At 38.6% G+C, this 25,524-nt stretch overlaps 1 protein-coding gene across 1 annotated transcript in view; it reads left to right on the forward strand.

The window, feature by feature from the left end:
- Positions 1-1,728: 1,728 nt before the first annotated feature.
- The window catches only part of LOC124237352 (small integral membrane protein 14), a 59,248-nt gene continuing 35,452 nt past the window's right edge, over positions 1,729-25,524 (forward strand). Inside the window, exon 1 of the mRNA XM_046656901.1 lies at positions 1,729-1,982. The gene's annotated coding sequence lies outside the window, so the exon portion shown is untranslated. The remainder of the gene's footprint in view (positions 1,983-25,524) is intronic.

Consider the following 25,524-nt stretch of genomic DNA (forward strand, 5'->3'; position numbering starts at 1 on the left):
ACCAAGGATTCTTCTTTTTTTTTTTGAGGAAGATTAGCCCTGAGCTAACATCTGCTGCCAATCCTCCTCTTTTTGCTGAGGAAGATTGGCCCTGAACTAATACCTGTGCCCATCTTCCTCCACTCTATATGTGGGATGCCTGCCACAGCATGGCTTGCCAAGCAGTGCCATGTCCGCACCCGGGATCCGAACCAGTGAACCCCAGGCCGCCTGAGCAGAATGTGTGAACTTAACCGCTGTGCCACTGGGCTGGCCCCCCAAGGATTCTAATACCTTGATTTTCCTACAGTTTACTTTATAAAGCAGTTTCTGACAAGTTTGCAACAACCCACAAGAAGTCTAGTTTTATACCATACTGTTCTCTTAAACACAGCTGTGTTCTCAAACACATGTGTACATGGGTGCACTCAAGCATACAAGGCTTTCTGTTCCACAAATTAAAGTTCCACAGAGTAAAGACCCTCTGCTACAGGATCAGCCCACGAACTTCACTGGGGCGCTAGATTCCACCTCAAGATCTCTGAATTTGAGTAGAGTTCAAGATTGCAGATTAAGGGCCAAGAAGCTTCACTTCTATCTACTTGTAATCTCTGTTAATTAACTAGGAAACTTTTGAGTTTTACCAGAAACCTTTAATTTTCTAGAAACCTTCACCTGTGTTCAATATCCACTTTAATTAAAAAGCTCCTGCAACGTTAGCTCAGGGTGAATCTTTCCCAGCAAAAAAAGCAAAAACTCTTGTAGATTATACTAATTTGCTGCAGATGACTCAGCTAGTTGAGGTAATTAACCAGATAGCTGAGGTAGAAGTCCAGGTTGGGTGAAAAGGTCACCAAGTGAGCATCAGGCAGACAGTTTCTTACAGCTAACTTTCACCTCTCCTGCAGGATAGGCAAAGAGGCACCTTTGTGAAATCCCTGTTTGGAGCTCACACTTTTATTTTACCACTGCTCCCGTCTTAATGACAATTTGTCAATTCATGAACTTAAGAAAAGAGAGTAGCCCTAAGTTTTGCCAAATTGGGGAATTTCCCGAGCCCCAAAAGTTTAGCAGGGAGAGTAAGGAGGCCAGAATGGGAGAGTAGGAAGCACCAACCTAAACTAAAAAGGAGCCAAGTTCTTACCCCACAAACAGTATTCCAGCCCCTAAGGTCAAAGTAACAAGGGCCTGGGCTGGTTGCCTAAAACAGCTTTCCCGTCCGGTCCCTAATATCTCCCGACCAGCAAGTCATCTTCGGTGGCATATTCCCTTTGTTATTCCTCTTGAGCTTAATTTTAGCCAGCTGTCCGAGTACAAAAATGTTAAGCAGGGTAAAGGGGACCAATAACTGTCATATTTGGCGTACTTTTGCACACAAGGCTAAACCCCTGAGCTCCAATTTTCACCTGGGACTGGGTGATCAAAACCACAATCTCTAGGGGTCCTCTGCCTCGCAGACGTCAAGCTGCGCCCACCTCTCCCTCTACCCCGGCTATCCTAAAGACGCGGGTCAAGGAAAGCCATCAGCACAGGCCAAAGGGAGGCCTACAGCAGAAGACACTGCCCAGCGCAGACGAAACAGAGGCTACGTGGGCCAGCTCCACCTCGCAGCGCGCGGCCCCACCCCTCCCGACCGGAACTGCAATCTCCGTGCTCCGCGCCCCCAAGAAGAAAGAGCGTGACACACGCGCCCGCCCCGCCTCCCCGGACGCACTGGGCAGGCGCGGGGCGCGCGCATGCTCGGCGGGCGGGCCGCTGGGGTGTCCAGCCGCTGCTATCTGTTGCGCCGCCGCCCGCGGGAGCCGGCAGATCCGGGTCTAGTGGCTAAGAGTGACGTGGTCAGTCGAATCAAAACAGAGGAGGGGAGGAAGCCGGCGGCTGGCAGCAGCGGCGGCAGCGGCGTCCCGGGCAGCCGCAGGGTTCCGGAAGCTCCAGGCGGTCTTTCTGCCGAGCCTTGGTCCCGGCCCCCATCCTCCCCGCCCCGTCGGTTGTTGTCTGGGCGGGTGAGTGTCTCCCCTTCTCCCACCGCCGTTCGCCGGCCCACCTTCCCCTCACCCCGCTTTTTCCTGGGGGTTCCTCAGGCTCTCGGGGACTGCGGAGGCTGCGGCAGAGCGGGGCTGCTTCTCGGCTCGGTGGTTCCCCGGCCGGGCTGGCGGCTCTGCCCCCGGGGAAGCCCGCTGCTGCCGAGCCGGCGCCCCTCGTTGAAGAGCGAGGCAGAGAGCCTGCAGTTTGGCTTTCTCTACAGGAAGCCGGAGTCGGGGCTTGGCAGGAAAGTGGACGGTAGCGACGGGCGGTTTTATTTTTAGGGCCAGACAGTCAACTTGGGTGGAGGCGTATGATGGAGTAAAAAGAAGAGAGAGAAAGTCGTAGCTGGAAGGAAAACCCCACAAAGCCTGAAACCCGCTCTTGTATCATTTACGTCTGTTCCTCGGTCCTTTCTGGGTTTGGTGAAGTCACTAGGATGCGTCCTTTGTTGTGATTGATGAGACAGGAAAGCTGCCATCCAGAAAGCGGGTGCTTTTTAGCCCTTACTGTGTTGCGAATTTAAAGGATTCCCTTTTTCTGTTTGTGCAGTCAGCGGAACCAGAGCTGACAGTAAAGAGGTAGCACCCTTTATTGGAACAGATAACGTGCGACGAACTGGTTACCGGAGTACCTGAAGACCCATGTTGCCGTTTAAAGCCGAAGTTTCCAAAGTGGCTGCTTCTCTGTGTGTGAGGATTTTGGCCAGGGTGATGTTTGTTAGCTGTAGAGAGTCGGGGGGATGCTTTCAGTTGTCCCAATTTGCAAAATCGTCGAAGCTGGGGCCTTAATGGGAGAATGTCTTGGTTTTGCATCAAGACAGTCGGATGAGCCTCATGCACGTAATACCTGTGTGTGTTGCAGAGTCCTTCCACTCGTTTGCGTGATTGTCAATTATTCTGTATGTCGGCAGCTAAACGTGCAGTAGCTTGGACGGCGTAAAACCTTTTAGCGTTTTAGTCTTGAGACCCTCAGGAGGCGTTCTCGCTGCCCACTTCTGTGGACGATGCCGGAAGCCCGTGTTCCCTTCCACTTCAGGTGACTGGCCACGCAGATGCCTCTGGTGTCGCCTGCCCCGAGCCCCGCCGCCTTCCCCGCCCTCGGCAGCACGAAGGAGACCAGAAGACCAAACCTCCTTCTTGTCCTAACTTGGTTTTAAGAAAGAACATTTCTTCCCCCCCAAAAAACTCATTAGTTGAGGTGTTTCTTTAGTAAACGGCAAGAAAGAAAAAGAGAAGTATGTGCTAATTATTGCCCCTTATCAAATGCAGGAAGAGTTTTTATGAGTTTAGACTATTCCCTCGAAGGGTATGTCCTTCTGTGGCATGAAATGGACCTCTTCTTCACAAATTTCTTCCTCCTGGGTGTACCACAGTTGGAATCCTCCTGATTGAGATAAATGAGATTATGCTTTCTTGAGGTTCTTCCTTTTTTTTTTTTACCTTTTAATGTTAAGCTATAACTGAATATTTTTGCTTATGTGAAATAATTTGTGATGATTGGTGAAAATATTGGTTAAAGCAGATAAGCAAGAGAAAATAAGTCATTGATATTCCTGCCATCCAAAAATCAACAAAATGTTAGCAGTGCTTTATGTCCTTCTAGCCTTTTTTACATTTATATATTTTATGTAGAAATGGTCTCATATCGCATATGCTTTTCTGTAACGAGCTCTTTCACATAGTAGCACTTCTCTTTTTGAGTAACAAAATTTAAATATTTGCAGATATGAACTTTTGGGCCTTAATTTTTAGGGAATATTCACTGTATGTTTGTCAAACCATAGTGATCAAACTTGTGGTTTTAAAAGATTTCCTCCCAAGTCTATGTGATGATATTGTAAGGTTTAAGAAATTAATGTGCATTGTATGGCAAAGTAAGACTTTGCTTGTTTAACTTTTGGGAAAGCAGGCCCAGAATAGCCTGAGTTGACAATCTGGAAGTTTACAAAGTATTTGCTAATTTAGTGATTTGATTCAGGTACAAGTTTAGTTTTGTTCTGTAGCTACACTATGCTCCAAATGCTGACGAGCTGTCCAGGCCTCTGGCAGTAAGGTCCTGAAAGATTTTGCTTTATGAATCATGTGCTGCTTTATTAACATTGAGTCTTGAATGTGTGCCCACTTAGTCCAGTGCTTTATCAGTGGTGCCAAAAGAGAAGGAAATGTCGCCTTGACCTCAGCTTCAAAGGTTCAGTACCTACTATGAAATATCCTAAATATGCTGATAACCCAGTTGGGTCCATTAGTCATAAACTTACCTAAAACCTTTAAATCTCTATTTTCATTCAGTATCTCTTGAGTAATTAGTCCTAGAAGCTTACAACTCATTATGTGACTTAGTTCGTTTTCTTTGATTTGCCTTAAATTATAGTGTTCAATATATATACTACATCTGTCCACTTCTTCCCATCCCTAATGCCACCACCTTTACCAACTATCACTGTCTCACCTGGTCTACTGCGGTAACCTCCTGGTCTCCCTGCTTCCACTTTGACTTTTTACGGTGCTTTCCCCTTAGCACAGCCTAAGAGATCCTTTAAAATGTTAATCAGTGTATGTCACCCTTTTCTTGAAAGCCTCCCATCGCATTCAGAAGAAATTCCAGACTCCTTACCAAGGCTTGCCAAGCACTCCGTGTTTTGGCACTGCCTTCCTCTCTCATCTCACCTTGTATCCCTCTTCCTAGATCAGTACCCTGGAGCCTGGCCACGTCAATTTCTTCCTGGGTTCCAGCCCCACTAGCATGACTTCTGGAACCTCCCAGGCTTGCTCCTGCCTCAGAGCATTTGCACTTGCCGAACCCTTCAAGCCAGTGCTGGCTTCACTACTCTTCTCCCAGATCTCACTGTGGCTGATTCCATCGTGCCATTCAGGTCTCAGTTCAGATGTTGCCTCTTCAAAGAGATTGCCCCCCAATTCTCTCCATTCTCTTTTATTTTCTTCTTAACATTTATCACCGTATGGAATGTCCTTATTTTTTATATATTCTGTCTCCTGCCCTATAAACTAAACTGAAAATTTGTCCTGTTCATTGCATAGTAAGTACTCAAGGAATGTTGGTTGAATGAATGAACTTGGTGAACATGTCTTTATTCCTCTTGAATTTACTAATTTACACCAGTTCTTTCTGTTGCAGAATCCTAGTTTTTTCAGCTGCTTTTTGTAGTGCATTGCCTTGATTCTCTTACTTGATGTTTGGGCCAGAAAAAGGCCACATTCTATTTAGACCTAAAGAGTTAATCCCTGGGAGAAATGGGTCCCAGGAATCTACATATTCACTAAGACCTTCAGGTGATTTTAATGCACATCAAAGTGTGAGAATGTCTTACTATTTTAATGGCTTTCCTCTGGGAGATTACTTCTTGCTTTGTAGTAGTAATGATAGATGTCATTTTGGGGAATCCTGTGTCAGGTACTGTGCTTAAAAACTCTTAGATGTTTTTCATTTAACTGTAGAGCAACTCAGATGTAGGTATTCCTACTCCCATTTTACAAATGAAGGAGCTCAGACATAGTCAGTGGCAGAAAGTTGGATTTGAACTCGTCTCTTTTCTTAATCACTGTACCCTACTGCCTCTGAACTACAGTGTTTAGAACTGTACGCAGTACTTTGATTTTGATAGGCCGTGTTTTTGTTAAGGGCAAGATAGTGTTTTCTGTCCCATTTCCGGTCCTATCTTTAATGAAGTCCATTGTTTTGTTGACCTTTTTGCCTGAAGTTGTGAGCTGGGAAATGACCTCAAGAAACATTCTGCAAAGACTTCTAGGTTGTATTGAGTGCTCAGAGCCTATCAGGCTTAAAGTAAATTTGGAGTATTCTCTCCTTCCTGTGCCTTACCTTGCATTCCACATACCAAAAACCCATCTATCATTTTCTGCCTGCTTGTACGGTCATTTGAATTCTTCCTACATTTTCTCCATTGATTTGAGTGTTTTACTATTTGGATACCACTGGATCATCATAAACTGAATAGATTTCTCACTGCAAGACCCCTTTCCAAATGAGTTAAAAAAAATGTTAAATTTGATTGATGCATTGATTTTGGGGGGGGGGGGGGGGGGGGGGGGGGGACTTAATCCAGTGAAAGACTGGTTGTCTTTACTCTCTTCCTAGCCTTTAAGCCTGACTGTGTTTATCTGTGGAGGCTCAGGTCACACATGACCTTACCAGAGCTCTCTCCTAACCCGCCTGAGGCTTCTGTGAATAGCCACGTGTACCTCCCGTCTCTTCACCTTCCATATTTAATTGTCTGTGGCTGTCTTGCCTATTTGATTGGGAAGCCCATGAGGTCAGGGAGGACCAATTAGGCAATCAGTAGGCTTGTTGACAGAATAAATAAATGAAGAAAAATCTCAACTTTAATTTGTATTTGTTAAAAAACAAGTACATTGCTAAAAAGAATTATTTGTAATAATCGTTTTTATATAATTTAATAAGACTTAGAATAAAAACTTCAACACAAGACCCTAAATTGCTGATGATAAATAGTGATATATTAGTATATGGGTTGTAAAGATTTTGCTGAAAATTAAGCACTCTTTATTACATTGTGGCTTTAAGGATATTTTTAAAGTTGTAAAACTTAGACAGTTACCACCTCAGGCTTATAAGTAAAGAAATTCTTTTGGTACGTCTGTGCATATTCATGTTTTGGCCCACACAACAAATACTAACCTTGTGAATGGTTGCTCCTGTAGTTGGGTAAAGAACAGTTTGGGCACTTTCAAAGCTATTTTGAAAGAGTGCTGGAAATTATTTGAGTTGAAATGAAAAAACAATTACTTGCCTGAATAGCAACAGTAATGGCATTTACTGTTTATGGAGTATGTATGCCAGTCCCTTGACCTCCTTTGCATACTTGATGTTTAGCTGACACATCAGCCCTCCATGTCAAATATTGTTATCCCTGATTTACACTGGAGGAAACAGGTTCTGGTTAGTTAGGTTAAGTTGCCCAAGGTAAAGCCAATTAGTACTGTTGGGATTCAAGCCCAATTTTCCCTTGACTCAAAGCTCATGTCCTTTCTACTACAACAATGTGGACTAGTCTTTTTGTCCTACAGAATCATGAAGGTTGTAATAAGTGAATCTACTTATTTTAGGTTTTAGGTGAGAATATTCTAGTAGAACTACTTTCACGAATTGTTTTGTTCTGTTTAAACCTAAATTGGGTATACATTTCTAATAGCCCTTCTTTTTTTTAAGCACAAGACTTGTTTGTTATTGAAAAGCTGCAAAGGATAGTAATATATAAGGCCAACAACAGTCTGTAATCTCTCATTCAGAAGTCCTCTCTGTACATGTATTTCCTTCCAGTATTTTATTTTTTAGTTCATCTTTGTTGTAAATGAGATGTAATGCCCACATAAGCTTGTATCCTTATTTTTTTCCTTGGTTTAATGTAATGAGCTTTTCACTATGGCCTTAGAAACTCTCCAAACTTGATTTTAATTGGCTACATTTTATGAGATACTTTGAGTAAACTGATTTACTCAAAGTTCTCATGTAATGTGGGCATGAATGTAGTATCCAGTTTCACCATTAGAAATAACGTTGTAATGAACCATGACTTTAAATAGTTGACCCAAGCCCCGAATAATTAGAGCCATCAGTCTAATTATTTAAAAAAAATCATATTTAAGACATTTTTATGATTTGAAGTGTAGTGATTTTAATCATAATTCAGCAAGCATACACAGCATACACACACTTGCAATGCCTAGAAAATTTACCTGAAAGTTTTTAATAGAAGTTGCCTCTGAGGAGAGGAGAGTACCTTTTACTTTTGTGGATTTTTTTTTAACCTTTCTGTATTTGAATTTTAAACTGTAAATGTGTAGTGCTTTTAAAATAAAAAGTTTCAGCTCCTTGGAAAAGTATATATTTTTCTAAACTAAAACCAATTTGGGGGTGAATGGTAGGGTTTATATTTATTACATTTTAAACTTCAGTGCTTTTTTTTGGAGAAAGTTACATTCTCGTTGCTTATTTTCATATTGAATTTTCATTTCCTTTTTTTAAATTTAGGTCAAAGCACAGATGGGAGTCTTATCTTTATTAAAATGCAGAATGAAACTGGTTTTTGCTTGACTGCGCTCATTGACAAATATTACAGGTGCAGCATTTTCAAAATTTAACAGCTAACAAAGGTGCTTCAAATCAAGTTAGGGATGCAGTAAGCATCTTCATGGTATATGAACCAGAGGTCGGTGTTCTGGCCGCTATCTTGTTTTATCTTACAACATTCTTTTTAAAAAGCAAGTTAATTTTTTCCATAGTATATATTTTGTTGCTTTGTTACTGTTAGCAAAGGTAATGTAGAAGAAACTGACTTGCGTGAAATTTTTAAGACTTTTAAAAACATCTGTGGTGTTTATTCAAGTTTTATTTTTTAATGACATTGCTTTCTTTATCTCAGTGGTTCTAAGCATTTTTCTTGTCATCATGAATGTCGTTACGTGCATCTGTGTGTAGACATTCATCTTGGTTGTGGCATGGATGAGAGAGAGGCTGTGAGTTACATGAGCTGAGAGAGTCGTAGCTGGAACTCCTTTCGGCTCAAAAAATTGTGTAGGCAAGCAAGTGAATGAGTGATACTGAGAAAAGGTCTTGATTCCTCTCTCATTTACGTGAATGATAGAAATCATTCACATACTTGTGACATTACTTGTGATGTACCTCACAATTTTAGAACATACTAGTATTTTGTAATACAGCTGTTGAAAACTGCTTTCTTAACATTTATGAGTAACTTATATTCACTATGATTTGGGATCACCTAGTATGGAATTTTTATATGTTCTATTGAATTTTTCTGTTTCTAACTTGTGAAAAACAGGCTTTTTTCCTGCGTTTGAAATTTTTTGTTCAGAATATGACTAATAAGTACTCATAGAAATTTTAGAAAACATTTTCAGAATATGAAACTTTTGGTTATGGTGTTGAATATAAACAGATGATTCATTTGAGAACCTTTTCTTTTTTTGACCATTTATAATGAATTTTACCCCTGGACCTTGAGAGACTCTTTGGGATCATACAAGAGTAAGGAACAGCCAGGGAAGGACAGGAAATTCGTAGGTGAGGGACCAAGATTCACAACAGAAGACTTCTTTCTTCCCTTTCGCTTTTATGCAGAAGAGTGATAGCTGAGCCCCAGGGGAGTAAAAACACTCCAGGGCAGTATACTGAGAGGTTGGGCTGAGGGTTGAGGATACATTTCAAATGTAAGGGCTTAAAGTTGAATTGGCCCAGAGTACTTTACAGTTTATAAAGCACTCTTACAAATTCTCACTTGATCCTCAAAACAACCTTTGAAAATGACTAGTTCCAGTTGTCACTCCTGTTTTATAGATAGAGAAACTAAAGTCACAGAGAGGCTAATTTACCCATTTCTCAGTGGTGCTATAACGTGAATCATTTATCTAGGATATATTCTTTCTGCTGTCCCATGATGTTTTAGCAAGTGTTGGCTAAGGTGATTCCTAGAATACAATGAAATATAGGTAAGCAAAAAAAAGGGTCACTGAGGAAAGAGAAGGTAATATCTGAGACGTAGGAAAATATGGTCATGTTAACTAAGAATTTCCAGAACAGTGGTGGCAGCTGAGGGGTGGTCCTTAACAGAGTCCTGTGCTGCAGAGACATGGAAGAATTAAGGAGATAAATTCTTGATGACCTTAAAGAGTTAAGCTTTTAATAGCAATGGGATACAAGGTTAAGGAGAGAAGTAGTTCTTTTCTTTGATTTTGAGCTTTCTTCAGAGAGGTTATCACAGAAGTCATTTGTGACATTTATTTTGGCTGTTAATTATATACTGGCATGTAATTGTTGTTATTATACGAATTAATTATAATTATTAACTTGAGTGCAAGCTCTTGGAGGTAGGGGCTGCCTTTTATTTCGTCTATATTCCCCTCTGAACACTTCTGCCAGTTACTTAGTCCCCTGAGGACGTGTTAGCTATATCCTTCTTAGGAAAGGAGAAGTGAGAGAAGATGTGGGCATGAATCCTACCTCTGCTGTCTGACTTTGGGTATCACCGAAGCTCTCTGGGCCTCAGTTCTTTCCTCTTTTAATTGGTGGGTGAGAACTGCTACATCCCCAAAGTTTTGATAGTACCACTTGTGAAGTTGTGATTTGTTGAATATGAATAAATGAAGACTTGGCATCCTCTAATTTTTACCTGATCTATATAGTGATATCTTGCACAAGCTTCCTGGTCACACTGACCTTGTTTCTTCTGTACATTCCCATTCCACTCTATGGAAAATAAACATTTTGTTGTCATTCGATCTAGCCTGCTCTAGTCTCTTCCTTTTGAATAGTATACCCTCTGAAGGAGTGTCTTTAAGCTTTTTGTTACGCTATAAAAATATTTTATGATAAGAATTTCAGAGGTGGTTTTTATTATGTTTTATAAATAGCTACTTCTAGATGGAACTATATAGGGTCACCTTTATTGGATCAGTATAGGGAGTATTAAAGGGAGTTTGTAGCTATAATTGCTTTAATTTTAAAAATTTCATGGGGGGCTGGCCCGGTGGCACAGCGGTTAAGTTCACATGTTCCGCTTCTTGGCGGCCCAGGGTTCGCTGGTTTGGATCCCAGGTGTGGACATGACACCGCTTGGCAAAAGCCATGCTGTGGTAGGCATCCCACGTATAAAGTAGAGGAAGATGGGCATGGATGTTAGCTCAGGGACAGTCTTGCTCAGCAAAAAAAGAGGAAGATTGGCAGTAGTTAGCTCAGGGCTAATCTTCCTTAAAAAAAAAAAAAAAATTTGTCATGATAGGAGCCGGCCTAGTGGTGGAGTGGTTGTGTTCATGTGCTCTTCTTTGGCAGCCTGGGGTTCGCAGGTTTGGATCCTGGGCGCAGACCTAGCACCGCTTGTCAAACCATGCTGTGGTGGCATGCCACATAAAATAGAGGAAGACTGGCACGGATGTTAGCTCAATGACCATGTTCCTCAAGCAAAAAGAGGAAGATTGACAACAGGTGTTAGCTCGGGAAGTTGTCATTATAGAATTCAGAGAGTCTTAGCTCCAAAGCACAGAGAATTGTGATATTTGGGTATATAATGGGGTTTATTTCAACATTTACATTTTTAAAGTGTCTTTGACTTCTCCCAGGCATAGCTTTAGCACAGTTTTTAACAAATAGTGATTGACTGATTTGAGCTTGAGGCTGTGTCCTTTACTCACCTGCTTCTTATCAGAGATGCAAATAAAGTTTAAGAGAAAAGGATGTCATTATTAAGAAGTAATAGGAAGTCAGTTGATAGTTATCTAATTTCTCTACTGCTCTAAAGTTGTCTTTATAAGAGTGAAACAAATGTAACTAGCATGATTGGTCATATCTGACAGATGTGGAATGAGGCCTGGTCAGGAATTTACATTGTGACTTCCTGTCCAACGTCTGTCCTGTACTGGGTGTGTGATCATGTCCAAATTGCTAGCTTATCTAAACCTATTATCCTCATTTTAAAACAGGAATAATTTTGCTGCTTTGACTTTGTTAGAAAAGCTGTTGTTAGGATATGAAAGTAGTTAGTAAAGCTACAGGCAAATATAAACTATTATTAGGTATGGCAATGCTTGATTGAGATCCGTTTCTGACAAAAGAATAAAGCAAGTGAATATGTTGCAAAAAAGTACTGTATATGAGTGAATTTGAAAACCTTATTACATCGAGATGTTAGGTCATCTGGTAAAAGTAATCCCAACTACTAATTGTAGTATATTAGTGTGTAGTATAATAATGATAGTATTACTGGAATTGATAGACAAATATTTTGTTCTCTTTGTTTAATATGAAAGGTAGCCAGAATTTTGGGATATCTCTGCTCATTTGGTTGATCAATCTTCTAATTGGCTACTGGATAAAAACTTGGAGTCAGAAAGCTATCTCTAGAAAAAAATTATTTTTAGCGGTGAGTAGTTACCTCTGTGATATAATTGGGAATGAGGTTAAAAATAGGGTAGAGAGCAAACTCAAGTGTAGCCTCCCTGAATGTCCTGGGGGCAATTCCAGCAGTTTCTGGCATTTGTTTCACTTTCTTGGTTTTATAACTTTGGAGCTTTAATCAATAGAATTGGTGCTTTTTAGATAAAAAAGTATAGAATGCTTCTTCTGAGTTCCCCATTTCGTTGATCAGCATCTCTATTTTCTGTCTTATAAAAACAAATTGTACGCGTTCTAAATTGTTACTTTTTATTTTACTCTTGCTGTGGGTTTTTATTTTTATTTAAGTGAAAAGAATTTTGATATCATTCTTGATCACTGTAAAGATTTGGCTGGCTATTTGAAAGGGTGATTTCATCATAAATCACTTTCGTAAAATCACGTTAGAAACAGTTTTCATCCTCTGACCTCGAATCGGCCTTGGTTATCTTTACTTTCTCAAGAAGAGCCTTATGTTTGCATGGGGGGGAGGTGAGGAGTTTTTGTTTTGTTTTTCTATAAAAATGTATTTTTAAAAAAGTAGTTCTGAAATTTTTAGTACTAAACAGTAGAATAATATAATGAATCTACGTGTACCCATCAAGTGGCTTAAACAGTTATTCAGCTCAGGGCTGTTTTATTTTGTCTATACCTCCTCCTCTGCAGGATTATTTTCACTTAGATCCCAGGCATTATATCTCTTTAACTGAAAATACTTAGTGGGATCTCTCAGAGATAAGGACTCTTTTTAGATGTGATGATTGACGTAGTTATGTTTAAAAAAATTAATAATTCCTAAATATCATTTAATCCGTTGTGTTCAAAGTTCCTGGTTGTTCCATAAGTGTCCTTTTATTAGGTGTGTTTGAATAGGATTCAGACAAGGTCTTATGCAAGGCATTTCATTGATATCCCTTAAATCTCTTAAACTGTAACCATATCCTTGCCATGTCTTTGTTTTATTTATTTACTTTTTGCCATTTATTTATTAAATTCTTTATTAAAAAATCTGAGTTGGTTTTCCTGGATTTGGCTGCTGTATCCAAAATTTTTTTCCTACTTATAAGGGTTACAATATGATCATTATATGATATTTGAAAAATAAAATGTACAAAGTGAAAAGTAAAAGTCTGTCACCCAGAGATAACCGATGTTAAAGTTTTGGTATGTTTTCTTTCAACTTTTTTGAGTATGTGTTTTCCTGTGCTTTTTAAACATGTGCATGTGCTATGCTCATTTTTGTATCCTATTTAATATACTTTTATATCATGTTGTGATCATTTCCCCATGTCATTATGAAGGAAAATGAAACCTTTGGCTGCATAATACTTCACAGTATGTATCATAATTTAAACATTCTCTTTTAGCCAGACATTTAGATTATTCCAGTTTTTCACTATTATAAAGCTATGATAACCATCTTTGTACATAAATCCTTGTATTTCACATTTTTTTTTTTTTATAGAAACGTAGAATTATTTAGAGCACATGGACATTTTTTAACTTCTGGATTTGTATTGCCATAAGTTATTAAGTTTGTAATCTCAAAGGCAATCTCCAGTTTAACAATCTGTTTGCATAGCCTCTGTGTTTAGGTTGTCTTTGCCAGCCATATTAGTGGAATATGTTTTTTTCTTAATTCTTTTGCTCTTTTAATTTTATTTGGGATTTTTTTTTTCCTTAGGCACACAGTCTTATATTGTAAATTTGTTGATATTTTTCATTGTATGTATCTTTAGGAAGTTCTTCCACAAGTATCAAATAAATATTCACCTAAATTGGCTTTTAGAATTACTGATGGGTTTATTTCTTTCTTAATCGCTAGCTGGTTTTCTTAGGGACGTTTATTAAAATATTGATTCCTTCATCACTTATTTGTGATTCAAGTTTTGATATATAAATGTAAATACATTTTATGGTTGATCAGAAAATTCTAGACAACGGATTGATTTCTTATTTACTGGGTTGTAATGTTATTTCTTGTCCCTCTCCCTCTGCCTTCTTTTTTCTGCTTGCCATCCAGCTATGGTGTGCATTGAGATGTCTCATTCTGGATGTGCCTTGAGAAAACACCTGGAACAAAACTAGTCTAGTCCTCATCTTTTTCCTTTTTTTTCTTGTTTTATGTGTATTTTTAAATGAATTTTAAAATGAATTTCCAATTGCCTTTATTTTAAACTGAATTTGACAAAACTTATACCCAGTTTGTGGTATATATACTATTGTGTCAGTGTTTTGATAATTGTTAAAACTTCCACCAGAGGGTGAGTAGGGGAGGGGACAGGTAAACTTCGAAAACTGATTTTGCAAAGAATGATTGATTACCTAAGGTTTAGGGCAAAGGCTGACTTTAGAAGTATCCATTGTATGGTCTGTTTATATGCTTGATCATTTCTCATTGGTGACAGGATTTGGTTCATTTTGTAACACATTTGCTTAGAGTTTAGAATCACTTTTATTATGTATTAACTCTAGTCAGCACATTCGGTGATGACAGACGGTCAGATAGAGGGTTAAGACAATTTGGCATGTTCAGTTCAACAGAAAATTGAGATGTAATTATTTGTCTTTAGCGCTAATAATTCTGGTAGGGGGAAGAACAAGAAGCTTACTTAAGTTATTCTTTAGAAAGTTAATAGTTTTTTAGTAGTTCAGAAGACACAGAATGGTGTATAGTGAAAAATTTCCTTACTACTTTTGTCCCCACACCACTTAGGTTCCCTTTCCAGAGGCAACCAATTATATAATTATTTTTAAATACTAAATTCTTAAGGTTTCGACCATTTGTAAACATCTCTCCATAGATAAAAATTTATCTTTCAATTATTAATATGTGGGAGTTTTGGCGTCAACCTTTAGTATTTATTTTGGGTAGAGTCTTTTGTTTACATGTGTCTGTAAATGTTTACATATATTTACAAATTTACATACCCATATGTAAGTATGTAATTTGATTCAAAAAGTAACATGTAGTATAGAAGATTAGGAAAACAAAAAAGAAAAAACATCATGTCATGACCTTAACGGAACCAGTATAATCATTTTAATGTAGAATAGTTCTTCCCTAGGTTTAAATCCTGGGCATATAGTAATTCTGTATACTTTTTTCTCCTAAGCACAAGAATTTCATATTGAAAATACTGGATTTCTGACTCATTTCTTATGAGGGAAATGAATTTCTTAGTAATATTGCTCTTGGAAGCAGGAACAGGGAACGAACCTTTATTGAAGAAGGGAGGAAACTAGAGATTGGCAGAAGAATAGGGAGGTGAAATAAGGGTACATATTTTAATTCAGCCTTGAGAAAAATAAAGGAAAAATCAAGTTGCAGTAGTTCTGGATTCTTAGAACTGACTGCTTTCGTTTCTTCGTCGTCATCCTCTTTTTTTGGTAGAGAATGGATCTGAGATGTGTAGAGGAGAAGCTGGCATTTTGTTCTTTTTTTTTTTTTTCTGCTTTATTTCCCAAACCCGCCCCCCGGTACATAGTTGTATATTTTAGTTGCAGGTTCTTCTAGTTGTGGGATGTGGGACGCCGCCTCAATGTGGCCTGACAAGCGGTGCCATGTCCGCGCCCAGGATCCCAACCCTGGGCTGCCGCAGCGGGAGCGCGCTAACTTAACCACTCGGCCACAGAGCCGGCCCCTGTTATGTTCTGATGTGGGTAGCAGGGACGATTTTTTTCCAAAGGAAATGAAAGGAAAAGACCTTTCCAAGTCATGCATTCAGTTGATGTTGGGACCACAATGGAGAGGGGCCAGAGACTACAAGTCATAAAGTAAAGGGATTGAATGATTGCATAGAAGGACAGCAATGCCTAATACATAGTAATCGGCCTCAAATCAAAATTAGTTTATAAGGAGCGAGCTCTGGTGGCCTAGTAGTTAAAGCTCAGTTCATTTCCCAGTCCAGGAACCACACCACCTGTCTGTCAGTTGCCATGCGTGGCAGTGGCTCACATAGAAGAACTCTGAGGACTTACAACTGGGATATACAGCCATGCTCTGGGCTTTGGGGGTGTGTGGGGGGAAGAGAGTGGGCTGGCCTGGTGGTGGCATAGTGGTTAAGTTTGTACACTCTTGTTCAGTGGCCCAGGGTTTGCTGGTTTGGATCCTGGGCACAGACCTGCTCACTGCTCATGAAGCCATGCTGTGGTGGCATCCTGCATACAAGATGGAGGAGGATTGACACAGATATTAGCTCAGTGACAATCTTCCTCAAGCAAAAAGAGGAAGATTGGCAACATATGTTATCTCAGGGTGAAGCCTCTTGGTAGAATTATAAGGAGGGCAATCCAAAAAAGTTTCTGCAGGACAGTGGATGACTGTGGAATTAATAGTACCCAATATTACTAATTTAAGGTAAATAAAATATCAGTAATAATCTCTTTTTATCATGTATAAGGACTTTCCTAGGGTCACCTGAAAGTAGTATTAGTCTGCTTTGTCTCCTCTGGGCTGTGATAGTTTTGTTTTTTTGAGGAAGATTAGCCCTGAGCTAACTACTGCCAATCCTCCTCTTTTTGCTGCGGAAGACTGGCCCTGAGCTAACATCCATGCCCATCTTCCTCCACTTTATACATGGGATGCCTACCACAGCATGGCTTTTTGCAAAGAGGTGCCATGTCCGCACCCAGGATCCAAACCGGCAAACCCTGGGCCACTGGGAAGTGGAACGTGCACACTTAAATGCTGTGCCACCAGGCTGGCCCCTGGGCTGTGATAGTTTTGTAGGCTTTCCTTGTTTTTGATATTCTTGACAGTTTTGAGGAGTATTGGTTGGGTATTATGCAGAATTCCCCCCAATTTGAGTTTGATGATTTTTCTCATGATTAGACTTGGGGTTGTGGTTTTTGGGAGGAATACCACAGTGAAGTGCCTTTCTCATCACATCACGTCGAAGGGTACATGATATCAACATGACGTCACTAATGATGTTTACCTTGATCTTTTAGTTAAGGTGGTGGCTGCTAGGTTTCTATGCTGTAAAGTTACCTTCTTGTTCTATATTCCATCATTTAGAAGTGAGTCACTAAGTCCAGTCCACACTCAAGGTTGGGGGAGGGTTAAGTTTCACCTTGTAGAGGGGGATAAATCTACTAATACTATTTGGAATTCTGTAAGGAAGAATTGTCTCTTTCCTTCCTTCTACTTTCCCCCGCTCTGTTGGAGTATTTTAAAGCAATCCACAGATAACACACGTCATTGATAAACGACCTTTTTTTTTTTTTTTTTTTTGAGGAGGATTAGCCCTGAGCTAACATCTGCTGCCAGTCCTCCTTTGTTTGCTTCTGAGGAAGACTGGCCCTGAGCTAACATCCATGCCCATCTTCCTCTACTTTATACGTGGGACGCCTACCACAGCATGGCTTGCCAAGCGGTGCCATGTCTGCACCCAGGATCCAAACCAACGAACCCCAGGCCACCAAAGCGGAACGTGCACACTTAACCACTGTGTCACCGGGCAGGCCTCAGAACATTTTTATAGTTCTTGATACATATTGCCAAATTACATTCCACAAGAGTTGTAACAGTTAGTTGTAGCTCTAGCAATGTATGACTAAACTTTCATTGTCCTTTTTTGTGTTTTGTTTTTAGGTGAAAGTTCACATTTTAATTTGCATTTATTCGATGAGTTGGTTAAGGTGACCTTTTTTGTGTTTATTAATTAGCTATAGTGTCTCTTTGGGGAATTATCTTTTCCCTTGGGCTTTACCTATTTCAAAAATTTATTTAGATTCTTGGCTATTAACTTTTTTGTCTCTTAGAGACGTAAGAGATTTATTTACCATTTAGTTTACTAGTCCTTAATTTTTTTTTGACAGTTTTTTTTTGGAGGAAGATTAGCCCTGAGCTAACAACTGCTGCCAATCCTCCTCTTTATTATTATTATTTTTTTTGATGAGGAAGAGTAGCCCTGAGCTAACATCCATACCCACCTTCCACTACTTTATATGTGAGATGCCTGCCACAGCATGGCTTGATAAGTGGTGTGTAGGTCCATGCCCAGTGTCCAAACCAGTGAACTCCGCACCGCTGAAGCGGAGCGGGTGAACCTGCCCGCTACGCCACTGACTGGCCCCAATTTTTAATCACCTTTCAGGGTTTTGTCTTTTATTCAGATCTCATGACCGTATCATTCTTAGTCCTCTTGTATTATTTTAAATTTTTTTCCTGCTTCTGTTACATTTAGCTACTGGTAGGAAATTTGCTAGCCATTGGTAAAGCAAGAAGTAAACAAGTAAGCCATTTTAGGTAAAAGTCATGTAATGGTAGTTCCATTCCAGACTAATGTGGAGAACTGTTGTGGGTTAATCTAGCATATGATTGGATTATTTGCTTTAAAAATTCATGACTGATTCTCCCAAGCAGTTGTGTTAAGACCACTTTTAAAATATTTACTCTTTTGCAATGTATTACGAAAATAGCTAATGCATTTGAAAATTACTTTTATAATCTTGAAACTTATGTTGACATTTTGTTACATTTTGGGAATTTTTGTTACCCCTAGGTATTTGTAAAATACCTTCTTTTAAAAAAGGAATTTAGACTATAATAGCCTCTTAAAAGGATATATCCTGAATCAAATATTTTCTTGTGTAAGAGGAACCAAAATGAACTCTCACTCACACATACAAATCTATAAACAGTTTCCCCCCTAAATCTTTAATGGCTTAGAAGACATTTTTTTTTCCTTTATGTGAATCCTTAACCCCTATGGCAACAAAAAATAGCTCCAAAATAAAAGAGCTGAAGTAAAATTGTCCAAAGAAGATGCAGGGTTTGTCATTACCCTTCAGTTCCTCCAGCATGTCCCTAGAAGAAATCAATGTGTTAGTTAAAACAAAGAAAATTAAAATACTCTCCAAATAATATTTCATATTACCATTGGATGTTATTTTCAATTGCTGTCTTGGGATGTTAAATCTATTTTTCTGTGGTTTGCAGTTTTATTAACTCTTTAGCTAATAGTCTGAGAAGATAGATAAACATTTAAGTAGAAAAATGTGTGAAAATAGACCCTTATTAATCTGGCTCTGGAGCCACCAGAAGAAGAGAAGCAAATAACCCATAAAAAACTCTCAGTCTTACTATGATATAACAGTGGATTAATACTCAATAATATATAGAGCTTCTAAAATCAGTAAGACAAAAGGAGTTTGAAAAAGAAGAAATATAAATGCCAATAAACTTGAAAAGATGCTCAGCCTCGTTAGAATTAGACAATAACAATGAGGGGCCGGCCAGGTGGCACAGTAGTTAAGTGCACACGTTCCGCTTTGGTGGCCCAGGGTTCACCGGTTCGGATCCTGGTTGCGGACATGGCACCGCGTGGCAAAGCCATGCTGTGGTAGGTGTCCCAGGTATAAAGTGGAGGAAGATGGGCACGGATGTTAGCTCAGGACCAGTCTTCCTCAGCAAAAAGAGGAGGATTGGCAGATGTTAGCTCAGGGCTAATCTTCTTCTTCAAAAAAATTAAATAATAACATTAAAAACATTTTTTAAAAAAAAGAAAATAACAATGTGATGTATTTTGGGGGCCTGACTTCCTGGCAAACAAGCTTTTTAATTGAGTCTATTCATATATTATTGTACTATTAATAATAATACTGTGTAATTACTATGCTATACAATTAGTAATATGTACTATGTGCTATTGATAGAATAAAAATTGGTAAAGACTTTTTGTGAATGCCCTTAGAACTAGAAATTTCATTTTTTTTTGTACTCTGTTTACAAAAGTATGGGCACAAAGATGTTTCTTGCAACATTATATTAACAAAAAAGTTGGAAAGACCCTAAGCAATCTCTACCAAAGAACTGCTAAAATTGTGTTTTCATGTTTTGGAGTATTGTGTAGCCATTAAAAAGAATGGAGCTTTATATGTTGAAAGTCTCCAAGGCTTTTTCTGTTACAAAAAAGCAAGTTACAGAACATGTATATGATCTCATAAAACCATCAAAATGATATATGTGTATATATATTTTTAAGGGTGTAAATAGATATAAAAAGACCTGGAAGTATTACCACCAGACTGTTAACTGTCCTACCTCTGGGGAAAGGAAGGCGAATTGGGGGGAGAGAAATGAGAAAGCTGACATTTTCTATTTTAGTACTTCTGAGGATACCACTGATACCAAGTGATCTGATAAAAATATATAACACTGATAACTTTACTGTTTTACTGTTTGCTTCTAAGAGTGTTTGGCCTAATTAAGAAGCACTTCTAAGAAGTTTATTTCCCAAGGAAGGAATCCTATATGTAAGATTATAGTTCCATGGCATAGTTCTAGGAAACACAATGTAGTGAAACTACAATACCTGCTTTAAACCTTTTCTAAATTTATAAATAGGCAATTAAATTTGACTCCCCAAATGTGAAGTAAGGTAAATTAAACCCACCCAGTACGAGCTGGAATGTTTGAGGTTCTAACAGCAAATCATAAATTGGTTAACAGCACTGGAAAATTCCGGCAGCACATATAGAAACAGTGACTCAACTGCTTATCACAGCCGGACTCGACCAGGAAAGGTTTGTCAGTTGTAGTGGAAGGAGGAAATGACCCGGATCTGAGACATGAGCAATTGCATTTGCCCTCCCAACAAACAGAGTGCATTATTTCACTGGTTTTCTGTGCTAAGAGTTGTTTAGGAGTGGATGGTTTGAGAGCTTTACATGCTTGCACTTGTGTCCTTTATGATGCATAAAAAGTCACCTGTAAACTGTTGCTTAATTTATGCCGAGTCATATTGCTATCACAAATACTAGTTATAATAGGGAAATACTGATTTATAAATTAAATGCTTATGGAAAATTTCAAAATATAAAAAAAGTAGAATTGTATAGGAACTTCCCAGTACCTATTACCCAACTGCAGTAATCATCCACTTGTGGCCAGTTTTATTTCATCTATTTTGTCTGTGCCTGTATTTACTTCCCTCTCTCCTCCCTTGGATTATTTTGAATTTGAGGTGTTTCAGTGCATATTTTCATGACTTAAGCCTTTTGTGACCACTTGCAGTAAGCTGATTGTCTTCAAGGGTCAAGCCCATGACTTTGGAATTATTTAGGAGTGTTCTCACGTTAGGGACATGTGTTGAGGAGGTGAACAATTCCTCTGAAACATGAAAGGCAAAAGCATTGTTTTAAGTTACTTTCTATCAAAGGCCTCTTCTAGGCTGATTTACCAGAATTTTGATGCAGTAACCCAGTCCTGTCTTGCCCAAGATAAAGCGGCTTCTTAATGTCTCTGGAGACCAAGGGATTTAAACGTGGGGTGGGGTTGGTTAAGGTTTTTGCCCTAGTGCTTAGCTGCTGGTGTGCCTTGACATTTGTCCTGAGATCCTAGCCAAGAAAGAACTATTTCCATTCTATTTACAAAAAAACAAGTAATTTTAAGATAGAAACTATTAACTGAAAACTGAGTAGTACTTAAAGCAGCTCAAGTTTAAATGGAGAAAGTTCCGTAAAAGCATAGCACTATTGAGGAATGTCCTATTTATAAATACGTTTTCTCATTTTCCTGAAGGCTAATTAAATGTGTACTGTAAAATTCTAGTTGATTTACATGCTCCTGGCATATATAGATACAGAGAAAATAAACCTTGTCAAACTTCAGTAAATATTTATTCATTGCTGTGCCTTAAGCAGTGAGGGAGGTGTTTGGAGACAGCGTGATGATGACTAAGGTTCCTGCCCTCAAGAAGCTGTGTTTTTTTGAGGGCGGGGGTGCTGGTAGTGGTGGAATCTAATTTTGTGAATCAGATAGATTAAAAAAAGACTTAAAAATAGCTGTTTTACAATTTTATGGGTGATAAACACAAGTCTCCTTTTCTTTATAAAAGTCAGTTTGCTAGTACTTTCTTAGCATTTCCATGTTCAGAGGCTCCAGAACTGGCTAAGTATTGGGCATTTTAATATTTGAATTTCATTTTAAAAAATCTTAGTAAAACATCTTTTAATTTCAACCAACATTTTACTGGCCTCGAGAGGCAGAGATAGGGAGGAAACAAGGACCACTGTTTCTAAGTGGACACTTGCTTGTGTCCATACCAGCACAGTCTGAGCCCTTTCTTCCTTATGGACAATTTGAAAAGACAGTTGAGAAACAGGCGTTCAGTGGTGAACTTGATCTACATATAAGGGTAGATTATATTTACTTTCAGGGTTTTCTGTGTTGGATATATACAGTTGGTTCTGTAACATGAAGGCTAATCATTGTTTTTTTAAAAAAAGGTGTAGACAAAGTGGCCCCAGCCAAAACTGAAGCAGTCAGAGTTTGTATCTGGTATTTCCTACCCCTGGAGAGTTAGGCTCTCCAGCCTACGCTGCCGGCAGCTCCACCTGCCCTTCCACTCCCCACCTCCTCTTAGCTCAGGCAAACAGATCTCGGAAGTTATTAGATGGGAAGTGGTTTGCCCTGACTGTTCCGCAACTTGATTTCACCTTGGTATATCTTGGATATTTCCCCAAGTAATCACATAGAAATCTGCCTCATTCTTTTTAACAGCCAAATAGGATTTCATGTACTCATACTATCATTTATTTAGTCAGAACCACAGGATAAACACTTTGCATTACCATTTTTTTGCTCTCATAAACAACATTGCAGTGACTATCCTTATACAAAAATTTTGCATGCTTGTTTGGATATGAATATCCAAGTTAACTAGATAAATTAATTTTTACCAACCTTCTGATATGTGAAAGTGATATTTTGATTTGCATTTCTTCTATTTTGTATTTGCTTATTGGCTCTGTATTTTCCTGTGAACATGATCTTTAATCATTTTTCTGTTAGGTTGCCATTTTCATATTGATTTTTCAGAGTTCTCTGTAAATTAAAGAAATTAACCCTGATATGTGTTGCACGTGTTTTTTCAAGTTTGCTATCTTTTTATTCTACGGTAGATTTTTGGTTTATAGAAATTTTTATTATTTTTGGCTGTCACAATTATTGATCTTTTCCTTTATAGTTTCTTGGATTTATGTTGTTCTACATGTATGCCAGTTGTCTTCTTATAGTTATACATTTGTGACTTTAAATTTTTTCTACATTTTGAAAGTCTTAATAAATGAGTATGTGTTCATTATAGGTAATATTTAAAAACTGGCAAAATGAAAGTCCCCAAAATTCTCTTCCTTAGAGCTAGCCACTTATTAAGTTTGATGTATATTCTTCTAGTCCTTTATGTGTGCATCATACTTCAATTTTTTAAAACAATAATAGACATTTATCCTACCAATTATTAAATAGTCCATGGTACCTTTATCGTATTCTAAATTCCAGCAAAATCATGGCTCAATTGGTGAATGTATTCTAACCCATTGCTCTAATTGACTATTTCTATGTGTGGCCTCATTTTAAAAAGTTAAATCACACATGCATCTAGAATTTGTTTTGGTGTAAGGAATGAGGGTAGGGAGCCAGCTGCCCCCAACATCATTTATGGAATAATTTGTCTTCTTCCCAGGATTTGATATGTCAACCTATGTATTTCTATACAGATGCCATTGTCACTGACCTATTGAAGGAGCTTTGACTAGCCTCCCTCTATCGACTCCAGTTTCCCTCCTATCGTTTTCCATAGTGCAGCCAAGGTGATCTTTTTAAACACACCAGCATAAAACCCTTTATGGGCTTCACATTGCTCTTTGGATGAAGACTTAATCTTGAACATGGTCTGGAAGACCCTGTGTGGCCTGGCTCCTCAACCTCTTTGGTCTCATTTCAGATTCCTCTTCTTGCTGTCTGGATTCCAGCAGTTCCTGGCTTGCTTTCAGTGTTTCCATCGTGGCATACTCTTAATCACTACAGAGTCTTTACACTGCTTTTCCCTTCATGTCTAAAATGCCCTCTAGCCCCCATTCCCACACCTTCTACTTCCACCTTGCCCTATTGTGCATCCTTTCTAGTGCATCCTTCTACTTTCAACTCAGAAATAACTTCTTGAGTAAAATCTTCCCGGACGCCCTAGATATATTTAGAACCTGTATGTGTTCTCTAGGCACTATTTATATATATATATTTTAAATAACAGCTTTATTGAGATATAATTAACACATTATGTAATGCACCATTTGAGGTGTACAATTTTTTTTAATTTTATTGAGGTCGTATTGGTTTATAACATTGTGTAATTTCAAGTCTACATTATTATGTATCAGTTTCTGTATAGACTGCATCGTGCTCACCCCTAATAGTCTAGTTTTTATCCATTACCCCATATATGTGCCCCTTTACCCCTTTCACCCTTCCCCACATCCCTTTCCCCTCTGGTAACCACTAATCTCTTCTCCTTATCCATGTATGTGTTTATCTTCCACATATGAGTGAAATAATAGGGTGTTTGTCTTTCTCTGTCTGGCTTATTTCACTTAACATGATACCCTCAAAGTCCTTCCATGTTGTTGCAAATGGTACAATTTTTTCTTTTTTTATGGCTGAGTAGTATTCCATTGTATGTATATACCACATCTTCTTTATCCATTCATCTGCCCAGCTGATGGGCTGTTGGGTTGCTCTGTGTCTTAGATGTTGTGAATAATGCTGCGATGGACATAGGGATGCATAAACCTCTTTGAATTGTTGATTTCATGTTCTTTGGATAAATACCCGATAGTGGGATAGCTGGATCATATGGTATATCAATTTATTTTTTTTTTAATTTTACTGAGGTCATAATAGTTTAGAACATTGTGAAATTTTAGTTGTACATTATTATTTGTCAGTCACCATGTAAATATGCCCCTTTACCCTTTATGCCCACCCCCTGGTCCGCTTCCCCTCTGGTAACCACTAATCTATTCTCTTTGTCCATGTGTTAGTTTATCTTCCACATATGAGTGAAATCATACGGTATTTGTCTTTCTCTGTTTGACTGACTTTGCTTAACATAATACCCTCCAGGTCCATCTATGTTGTTGTGAATGGGATGATTTTATCTTTTTTATGGCTGAGTAGTATTCCATTATGTGTGTGTGTGTGTGTGTGTGTGTGTGTGTGTATACAACACTATTTTTAATTTTTTGAGAAATCTCCATACTGTTTTCCATAGTGGCTGCACCAGTTTGCGTTCCCACTGGCAGTGTATGAGGGTTCCCTTCTCTCCATATCCTCTCCGACATTTGTTGGTTTTTGTTCTGATGGGTGTAAAGTGATATCTCGTAGTTTTGATTTGTATTTCCTTAATAATTAGTGATACTGAACATCTTTTCTTGTGCCTGTTGGCCAGCTATATATCTTTGGAAAAATCATATATCATATGAATGTATATCATATCCTCTGCCCATTTTTTGATTGGGTTGTTGGATTTTTTGTTGTTGAGTTGTATGAGTTCTTTATGTATTTTAGAGATTAACCCTTTGTTGGATATATGATTAATGTAATGGTTTTTAGTATATTCGTGCAGTTGTGTGACTATCACCATAATCAATTTTAGAACATTTTCTTTAGGAGTCACTCCTCATTTCTCCCCAAGCCCACCAGTCCTGGACCACCAGAGTGATTTTTTTTCATTGTGGTGGTAAGATATATATATATATAACATAAATTTTGCTATTTTAACCATTTTTAAG

Source organism: Equus quagga, chromosome 3, assembly GCF_021613505.1.
Source record: "Equus quagga isolate Etosha38 chromosome 3, UCLA_HA_Equagga_1.0, whole genome shotgun sequence".
NCBI lineage: Eukaryota > Metazoa > Chordata > Mammalia > Perissodactyla > Equidae > Equus > Equus quagga.